Source organism: Terrapene carolina, unplaced genomic scaffold (genome assembly GCF_002925995.2).
Source record: "Terrapene carolina triunguis isolate 2854851 unplaced genomic scaffold, T_m_triunguis-2.0 Scaffold210, whole genome shotgun sequence".
Lineage (NCBI taxonomy): Eukaryota > Metazoa > Chordata > Testudines > Emydidae > Terrapene > Terrapene triunguis.
This window is the reverse complement of record NW_020664561.1, coordinates 48,249,486-48,260,642: the sequence shown is the minus strand read 5'-3', so window position 1 is coordinate 48,260,642 and position 11,157 is coordinate 48,249,486.

The window sequence follows — 11,157 nt, the reverse complement described above, 5'->3', positions numbered from 1 at the left end:
TGAGATCAGAATCAGGACCTAAGTGTTTTGGGGGTTTTTTTGGTTTGATTTTTTTTTAAAGGCAAAAATATAATGTATATGGTGGTGAACAGTCTTTCATAATTGCATGATATGAGCTGTTAAATGGTCCCATGCTAATGAAAACAACTTTTAGTATAAATATAGATCAGTGACTCTTTTTTGGTTTACGTTTAATCTTCATGGCTCTGTTTTGTAGTCCCAAATACATTTGTAATACTGTCCTTCTGATTTTTTTTTTTAAATATGGAATGAGACAGAAAAGAAAGTCATTTTTAAGTCTCTACAGCGCCATAGCTAATATGGACAGCACAGCTTAATGCGGGGGTGGCCAACCTGTGGCTCCAGAGCCACATGCGGCTCTTCAGAAGTTAATATGCGGCTCCTTGTATAGGCACTGACTCTAGGGTTGCAGCTTCAGGCGCCAACTTTCCAATGTGCTGGGGGGTGCCCACTGCTCAACCCCTGGCGCTGCCACAGGCCCTGCCCCCACTCCACCCCTTCCCACCCCCTCCTCTGAGCCGGCTGTGCCCTTGCTCCTTCCCCTCCTCCCCCAGCCTCCTGCACATCACAAAACAGCTGATTGGGAGGTACGGAGAGGGAGGGAGAGGCTCTGGGGCCGGGAGCTGATGGGAGGTGGGGGGGGCTGTTGATGTATTACTGTAGCTCTTTGGCAATGTACATGGGTAAATTCTGGCTCTTTCTCAGGCTCAGGTTGGCCACCCCTGGCTTAATGTAACACTGAGTTGTTATGGATATGGGCATTTTAAGAAGCCATAAAACTACCTGTATACACATCCATATATGAAAATGACACACGGAGATCAGGATAGCCCAGTGGTTTTCAGCCTGTGGTCCGTGGACCCCTGGGAATCTGCAGACTAAGATTTCCAAAGGGGTCTGACTCTGCACCTCCATTTGAAATCTTTTAGGGGTCTGCAAATGAAAAAAGTTTGAAAACCACTGGGATAGCCTAAGAAAAATGTGTACCCCTAGGTGGTGCAGAAGAGCTGGAAAACCCTAAGCTCCCAGTTAAGACAATAAAACTTGTTTCTCCCCCTCCCTTATGGAGATCAGGAACCAGTAACTATACTGATTCCCCCCCCCCCATTATCCTTTATTCATAGAAATATCCTTGATCAACATTTCCAAATTCAACACACAAGTGTTGAAATAAAATTTCATTACAATAACAAGTTCAGAAGTTGTGTATTATAGATTATTTGCATGTAATAACTGGAAGGAGGCTGGTAAAGTTAGGTAATGAAACTGAACTATAAATCAAGTCTGTAAAGGAGGCAAAAGTACACAAAGTACTTTTCTTTGAAGATTGCTGTTGAGAGGTGAAGCAAGCCTGGGACTTTCTTGGCTGTCATCCATCTAGGCTCTGATCCTGCAAGGTGATGTAGGAGCGGAGTAATTTATGGGATTGGGGCATCTGATCATAAACTTTTCAGGGCAGGAAGCACCCCCAGCCTGTGACTGGGCCTGTCTTCGGTGAAGGGGTGTGGCTTCTTCAACCCATCCTGCTACCACTTTGCACATCTAGGCAATGGCCAAGAACCATCTGACCCTCAATCATTAGCTGGTGTGACAGGAAATAATGGTAAAACTTGCTAGCATCTGAGAAATGAACCATGGAATTTCCTAGGCAAAAGTGGAAACCATCTAAGTGGTAAATTTCTTCCCTGCTCCTGTCATTAAGTCATTATTGTTGTATCTTTACTAGAACGGCCATTCATAATTGTGTGGCACTGTTTAATGCTCAAAAGATCCCTGTTTAATTGGAAATTTATTTAAACCTATGTCTGCTCTACAGAATTATTCCATAATGGCTGTGGCATCACGGGCTCATTACAGCTAGTGCTCTGCCTTGATATCTGACTGCCAATTATAATCTAGATAATTTAAAAAGATAAATTCTTCTTGGTCTCTTTTGTTTTGATTTTTTTATAGTAATTGTTTAGGACCTTATGTCCTGTTAAATTCATGGCAGCAGGATTTTAATCTGGCCATCTAAAACTCATTCTGTACCAAGCGGAGAATCCTTGTTTTGTTGAGGTGAAGCTGAGGGAAATCAAGGTTTTTCTCTTTGGGAAAAAATGTACTTGCAGAATTTAGGGTTCTTAACCACTGCAGTTTTGTCTCTGGATTAGCAGTCAAAACCACGATGCTATCAAAAGAGCTCTGGAACAGTGTTCTTGTAGAGGTGGGTGGTGAATTCCAGAAACAAATATTCCCACTCTTTCTGGTCTCTCAGCTCAAAGCAACCATACCCAGAGTACTGGTAGGACACACTTCCTCAGTACATTGCAGCTCTGTCCTGCCTTTCCGTCATAATTTCTGTGCATCATGCATGTTAGTATACACATACTATTTTACTACAGTGTCCTGTTTTTTTTTGTTCTCTTGATATCTTGGCTACACAAGCCCTGCTGCTAATAAGACTGATCTCTAGAAAGTCATTCTGGCACATAATCCAATACTTGTACAGCAGCGAAGTTCTAAACTTCATTAGTGGTCACTATCATTCACTTAGAAACCACTAACAGTTTCCTAGCTCCCTGCCAGCCAAACAAGGACCTGTGGAAACTCTTAATTGAGTTCTGCGGGAGTTATAGCTCTAATCTGGAATCAACATTCTGTTGCTCTACCAGTAGGTGATGTTCTCTTCTTTTATTACGAAAGAGCAAAGATTATTGCAACTTCCTCCTCTACACCCACATCTAATGAGACAGGAAAACTGGCTGCATTTGGTATCGATTTCCATTTTTGCCAACAGGATCTCTATTGTGAAATGGATAATGTTTCTTAAGACTTTGGCGGCTATCTAAATGTGGCTTCCTTTATACACTGCTTCTATTGGGAAAAGGTAGCTCCCAGCATCTACATTCTCAATGAATTGGTCAATAGTTATTTTTAACACATGAAATACTGGTCTACTGTTGGGCCCAAGCCTGTTCCCATTGCAGTCAGAGGTAAAACTCGCATTGGCTTCAGTGGGACCAGAACTGGTCTTTATGGAAAAATGATGGGGAATTGTCAACTTTAATAAACATGGAGATGTTTTCAGAAGCCATCTAAGGTACAGAGCCATTGTAAGAATTGATTTTTAATTTTTAGAAGAATTAAAACAGATTCTTAATGTCCTAATAATTTTCCAGCTAACTAACATAGGAAAAATGGTAACAAAACTTCTGTCTCATCACATTTTCTTTCAACTCTGTATAGCTTAAAAAAAAACAAAAATGATCTGCTCTGGGACAGCTCACTGATCTTTTCCATTAGTTACAGTGCATTAATATCATCAATACCATGTCCAGATCTAGCTGTTGCAAATGCCATGATCTCCCACTTGGCAGCAGAATCTTTAAAATGCAATATTTCAACTGAATCAGTAAGAAATAATCACTGTCCCCTGAAAATCTGTCAGTCTTCAATGGCCTAAGGTACGTGAAATGGAAACTTTCCCTTAAATGTGAACTCTAAAGCTAAAATGACACTCAGCCTGCTGGGGACGTTAAGCACAGAACTTAGTTTGAATTCAACATTTAAAAAACCAACCACCCTTCCTCCCTCTCCCCCACCTCTAGAAAATCCTTCTGGTACTTCCTGGTTTGCTGAACATATCCCAAAATATATGTGACATCGCAAATTACGTTGCTTGCAATGAGTTTTGTGTTATATGTGTGATGTTACAGATGTAATGATGTATTCTGGGATATCTACAGTGAACCAGGAAGCATAAGGAAGACTTCAAAGGAGGGACAAAATATTTTTTTAAAAAGGTTAATTAAAGATATTCTGTGCTGAACTCCTTCTAGAGTTCAGTAGATAAACTGTGAATTAACTTATTTCACATTTGCTTCAACTTTAGAACTTTATTTCTCTAGTAGCATCTTGCACATCTGGAATCACAGATTGTACCACACTTAATGGAGCAGTTCTCTTGTACCTGGAGTCCCAGATCATGGTTGAATTAAATAAAGACTACAATTGTTCCCATGAAAATAGTCACACATGGCTGAACTTAGAAGTAAATGCAAATAACTCTTCTTTAAGGAAACAAACATTAATAGATATCCTGATAACACTGGAGATTAAGTGAAATTTACAAGGTTTGACAATTCCTGCAGAAGGGCTTAGCTAGTTATTCAGCATCTGAATATGTATGGCTGAAATATGTATTAGCTGATGCATTCTGAAGTCTCTCTGAGAAATGCACTGTTTTTTTTTATTAAAGGGGGGGGCACATACTCTCTTAATTATACCTGCATGTCTCCACTGTTATTAATGAACCTGCCCTGGTGCAGCTGATAGAACTTAGTTTTCCAGCTTTGTTCCTCAAAAAGTTGCATTTTGTTTCATAAATGCATTCAGCTCTGTTTCCAAGCACACACACTTGTCCAGCAAAGTAAAATGTATGAGAAACAAACATCTAAATATGCTATCTGGGTGAAGGCCTGGTGGTTGGTAAGTGACCTACAATGCCTTTCCATCCACCTGTCTGCTTGCCTGTGTAAACACTTCTCAAATTGTGGATTAGCTCCTCTTTGGTGCTAAATTTAAGACAAGTAGGTCTTGATTTTTCAGAAGTGCTGAGCCTTCCCCAGCTCCAGCTGAGATCAAGGAGGTAGCTATGGGTGCTTAACTCTTCTGGCAATCAGACCCAAGGTGTCTCTAATCAAGCAACCAAAAGCAGTAAATACACTTGAAAATGTTGGTGTTAATGTTTATTAGTTATTCGGACGACACTGGTGCATTCTGCCTCAAGGTGCAGGAACCTTACAAAATGTGGAGGGTCCTGATGCCCTTGCCTCCCTTCTTAGTGATTGACCTCCATTCTGGCTGTGAGATGGGGTATGCTGGTGGGGGGGGGGAAAGCTGTTGCCTAAATTTTGGCAAACATTTGCTATCCCTTTGCAAAAAGCTTGAGCCAGAAATTTAATGCCCAAAGTAGAAAGCATCAGGCCCCTGAAAATTCAAGTTAAGGTTGACGGCCTATAAAGGGGTCGGTTTCTTGCTTCCTGGGACAGACAGAGCTAAGAGTAGTGGTAGCAGGGTACAGCACAGAACAAAAAATGCAGAGACATACTTGAACTATAAAAGTGAGTAGACTGCACAGCAAATGAACTGTCATCTATGTGACTTGTAGTCAAGTAATATTATAGACAGGCACTTAAAATAATAGTCGAGTAATATCTAAGCAAGTCATTTTCAAACTGCTGCCCCTTGTTCACCATGTAGAATCATAGAATATCAGGGTTGGAAGGGATCTCAGGAGGTCATCTAGTCCAACCCCCTGCTCAAAGCAGGACCAATTCCCAACTAAATCATCCCAGCCAGGGCTTTGTCAAGCTGGGCCTTAAAAACCTCCAAGGAAGGAGATTCCACCACCTCCCTAGGTAACGCATTCCAGTGCTTTACCAACCTCCTAGTGGAATAGTGTTTCCTAATATCCAACCTAGACCTCCCCCACTGCAACTTGAGACCATTGCTCCTTGTTCTGTACAAGAAGTAGCACCCCCTGTTGCTCTCAAGCTGACTGCTTTAGGCTGAAGGTCTGAGTGGCTTCAGAAAGAAGCATATAGTAGTCCTTCTTGGTCTTTGAAAGCCGGAAGAACCTCCGCAATCCAAAATTCTGGTTTCTCTTAGATTGAACACTTTCATGCAGTTCTGCTGACCCTTTTACAAGATTACCTGGAGGATGGATGACAGCTTATTGGTGCCATTAACATCACAAGATATCTCAAGGCACTTCATTGGACATACCCAATAATGTGATAACACAGTGTGCTTTTAAGACACATCCCTGAGCAAGGGATAGTTCAGGACAGCAGCATCCCAGTGGGGATCTTGAGACGGAATGTGCCCCAGAGGTGCCCCATACCTTTTAGACTTTCCCTCTTTGGAAAGTGTAGGTCCATAGGCCTTTGGGGTGATGTGTGTCCTCCAGTTCCTCTGCTCCCCTAAAGGCAGAGACTATCCCTTTTGCAGGGTGCGTGGCAGAGGAGGGTGAGGCTACACAAGGACTAGTCATAACCTGGCTCTCAGCCTGCAGTGTTATATGGCAGAAAGCAGGGATGTAGTGGCTTAGTTTAGGTTACCCACTTTAAAAACAAAAACAACAACAACAAAAAACTCCAGGTTCCCCAAATGAGAAGTGGGTAAACTAGTTTATCCTCGACTACACTACTGGCAGCAAGTGAGCACCCTCCCTCATCCCCTTCCCACCTCATCCTCGGCTAACCTAAGGATTTTTGGCTTTTATCAGCTGGTGTCACAATAGTAACCTTTTTTAAAAGTGCACTTTTTGTTTTTAAGACTTAATGCAGCCAAGTGTTCTACCACATTAGTCAGATACGGTTCTTAGAAGCTTCCAGCTTTACTCACAGGAAAGTTTCTATAATAGAAATACAAAGACTATTTGTCATAATTAAGCAAACTTATTTATATAGTTGCTGTCAAATGCTACAGAACAGATTTTCCATTTCAACGCCTCCTAGGATTTGCAGGCTGGCCATTGACTGTCACCACTAGGCTGTTAAAGTAGAAATATGAAGATACTTTCTTTTCCCTACTAATCTATGTCTTCACCAGGGCACAGTTTTGGAAATGGCCATTCAGGTATCCAGAATATTTATGATTTAAATGTCTTAACATAAAGATATTAGCTCTGGTTGAGCAGATGCTAGTTCATTGCCGTGCAGTCTAATAACTACTACAGTTATGACTTTGTGAAATCTGTTTCAGAAACTTGAGTTAGTCTGTGCTCTAACTTTCCCATTGTCTGCAATATCCTGTTTAATATGCAATTTTCATAAATGATCTGGAAAAAGGGGTAAACGGTGAGGTGGCAAAATTTGCAGATGATACAAAACTACTCAAGATAGTTAAGTCCCAGGCAGACTGCAAAGAGCTACAAAAGGATCTCACAAAACTGGGTGACTGGGCAACAAAATGGCAGATGAAATTTAATGTTGATAAATGCAAAGTAATGCACATTGGAAAACATAATCCTAATTATAGGCTGAAGATCTGAGTGGCTTCAGATGGGGTCTAAATTAGCTGTTACCACTCAAGAAAGAGATCTTGGAGTCATTGTGGATAGTTCTCTGAAATCATCCACTCAATGTGCAGCAGCAGTCAAAAAAGTGAACAGAATGTTGGGAATCATCAAGAAAGGGATAGATAAGACAGAGATTATCATATTGCCTCTATATAAATCCATGGTACGCCCACACCTTGAATACTGCATGCAGATGTGGTCGCCCCATCTCAAAAAAGATGTATTGGAATTGGAAAAGGTTCAGAAAAGGGCAACAAAAATTATTAGGGGTATAGAACGGCTTCCGTATGAGGAGAGATTAATAAGATTGGGACTTTTCCGTTTGGAAAAGAGGCGACTAAGGGGGGGAGGGGATATGATAGAGGTCTATAAAATCATGAGTGGTATAGAGAAAGTAAATAAGGAAGTGTTATTTACTCCTCCTCATAATACAAGAACAAGGGGCCACCAAATGAAATTAATAGGTAGCAGGTTTAAAACGAACACAAGAAAGTATTTTTTCATGCAACGCACTGTCAATCTCTGGAACTCCTTGCCAGAGGGTGTTTTGAAGGCCAATACTATAACGAGGTTCAAAAGGGAGCTAGATAGATTCATGGAAGATAGGTCCGTCAATGGCTATTAGCCAGGATGGGCAGGAATGGTGTCCCTAGCTTCTGTTTGCCAGAAGCTGGGATTGGGTGACAGGGCAGGGATCACTTGATGATAACCTGTCTGTTCATTCCCTTTGAGGCACCTGCCACTGTCCACTGTCGGTAGACAGGATACTGGGCTTGATGGACCTTTGGTCTGGCCCAGTATGGCCATTCTTATGTTCATTCCTTCCTTGTATCTTCTTCTATTAAAAAAATCATCACCACCATGACTCTTGGGAAGCACAAGCCTACATAATACAATAATAATAATCTAGCTATGCCTCTTAATTTGTCGATTTTACCTTCGATAAGCTTAGCTCAGTGGTTCTCAAACTTTTGTATTGGTGCCCCCTTTCACACAGCAAGTCTCTGAATGTGAACCCCTTATAAATTAAAAAAATGTTTTTATCTATTTAACACCATTATAAATTCTGGATGAAAACTGGGGTTTGGGGTAGAGGCTGACAGCTCGTGACCTCCCCCCCGTAATAACCTCGCGACCCCCTGAGGGGTCCCAACCCCTAGTTTGAGAACCCCTGGCTTAGCTCAATATCACCAGTATTCCCTTCTATCCACAGAGTACTAAAGGAAATGTATTGAACACTGCAAATAGTGACATTATTCAGCTGCAAAATCTATTTAAGGCAGTTGTCAAACTTTTAAGGGCCACCACTGTCTTTCTTTCAAGAATCTCAGTGCAGTAGTGTGTCTCACCACAATCATGAGGTAAGTATTAGTGTACAGATAGGTAAACTGAGGCATCAAGCAGTTAAGTGACAGAACCGGGGCATGATGGAAGAGAGTTGCATTTATTCTTTTGTTGCCTGATTTCCAGTTCCATCCCATTTATAGTCCACCTTGTATCTGCAGGCTTAGATTTATTTAAAATCTCCTGCTTTGAATCCTGCCTTATTTCTTGCTCTTCTCCATTTTTCTCTCCTCTTCTTGAGGTCTGTAATCTTTCGTGCTTTTGTCCTTTCCTTTCGCTCCCTTTCTGTGCTCTTGTAAGTAAAATGTCAGCACCAGTTTTGGCTGGATCAGTAACTGCTTTGAACATGGTGGCAGGTTTGCCCCTTGCAGCACTGCCTGGAATCAATGAGTCCCTAGCTCCATCTGGACCTGATTGATACAGGACAGGGCTGGCTTGAGGGCACAGTAATTATATGGAAGGATTAGTAGTGGGGTAGCCCTATGGGTACATATGTAGTCACTAGCCTGCTGTTTAACTTGCCTGCTCAGCTGGTTGGTGCTGCCTTCAATTAGCCAGAGAACAAAACACTAGGTTTTTTGGAAAAGGGGGATAGGGACATGGGGGCAAAGTCTGAAAACATTGGGGATTCCTGGTTACAAGGACATATGGTCCCCTCCACCTCCACTAAGATTCATAGACTTTAAGGTCAGAAGGGACCATCATAATCCTCTAGTCTGACCTTCTGCACATTGCAGGCCACAGAACCTCACCCACCCACTCCTGTAATAGATCCCTAACCTCTGGCTGAGTTACTGAAGTTCTCAAGTAATCGTTTAAAGATCTCAAGTTACAGAGAATCTGACATTTTTGCTAGTTTAAACCTGCCAGTGACCTGTGTTCCATGCTGCAGACATGCTGCAGACGAAGGCAAAAAAAAACCCCCAGTGTCTCTGCCAATCTGACCTGGGGGGAAATTCCTTCTTGACCCCAAATATGGCCATCAGTTAGACCCTGAGCATGTGGACAAGACTCTCCAGGCAGATATCTGGGAAAGTATTCTCTGTAGTAACTCAGGGCTGTTCTCATCTTGTGTCCTGTCTCCGGCTGTTGGGAATTTTTTCTCCTGGCAGTCGCCGATGGGCCACATGCCATTGTAGGCAGTTCCATCATACCATCCCCTCCATAAACTTACCTAGCTCAGTCTTAGATCCAGTTAGGTTTTTTGCCCTTACTGCTCCCCTTGAAAGGTAGGACTTCACTCCTCGGATAATTAGAAACCTTTGCCTAATTTTGAGCCTAAACTTGTTGATGACCAGTTTATATCCATTTTTTCTTGTGTCCACGTTGGTGCTTAGCTTAACTTAACTCCTCTCCCTCCATGATATTTGCTCTCTAAATACATCAGAGGGATAATCATGTCTCCCCTCAGCCTTCTTTTAGCTAGGCTAAACAAGCCAAGCTTTGAGTCTCCTCTCACAAGGTAGGTTTTCCATTGCTTGGATCATCCTAGTAGCCCTTCTCTGCACCTGTTTCAGTTTAAATTCATCTTTCTTAAACTTGGGAGTCCCCCAAGTTTCTGGCTGCTCCCTGCCTATGTGTGCACTGTGATAGTCCTGTACAGGAAGACTGGTGGTGCACCACAGGCCTTTTAAACCCAAGAACCAGGCTCCTTTCTGTGAAATAATTGTTTTCTTCTCAAGGGTTCTGTAGGAGACAGTTTCTTAAACCTCAGTATTATTAACAAGTGTGTCTTGGTCTCTTTTTGGTAGGATTATACTCTCTCTGCTGAGATTGTCGTCCACAAACAACTCCTTCTCCATTCTTACATGAGTAGCAAAATCTGACCTCATTTGCAAACAGCATTTGGATCCTGCAGAATTAAAGGTGCTGTATAAATCCAATTTATTATTGTAATAAAAGCTGCTAATTGTTTGTTTTAAATCAAGAGAAACTGATCTACAGAACCATCAAAAATTCATTTTCTGCTAGAAGAGTGGGCACTTTAGAGAGAGAACCTGATTTAATGAATATAGATGTCTGTATCTTCCAGCAATTACACATGATTCAAGACCATTTCCTGCCATTATTTAATTGGAGTGGTCAACAGGAATTTACAGTAAATTTCTTGTACATGGCATGCTGAACAAGCTCCTTTTAGAAGTCTAATGTAGAACATAAATCTCCATTAGTGTCCACAATTAATGACAAGAAGAAAGTAAAATGTACAGTAAGGGTTTCATTTCTTGGCTTCTGTCCAACATGGGAATAAGTAAAGTAATATTAGCACTGGTATAGCACCTTTCCTGCAAAGGTCTCAATGGAGATGTCTGAGATGGAGAAACTGAGGCACAGAACTAAGTGGTTCAAGGTCTCAGTCAGTGGCTAGGCTGGCAGCAGGACTCAGACTCCTTGTGCCCTGCTTTGACCACTAGAATGCTGATTCTGTAGCTGCAGAACAGCACTCCTGTGGCTTCTAAAGTGAATGGGATAATGCTGGACTGAATTAGAACTGTCTTAGGCAAGTTCGTATGCCATAAGATCTGAACTGAACTTGATCTGGATCTTTTGGAGGTCTGGAAAAAAAGCCGGTAAAGAGAGTTGCAGCCTGTTCTAAACTTGCGGATTTTAAAAGGTTCCTATTCTGTTGTCGGTCTATTGCTACTCCAGAAATGGGATCCCTGGAACTGACTTGGGTATGTGAACCCTACTGTAATGTAACATTCTGAAGTAAGATCTGCTTGGTG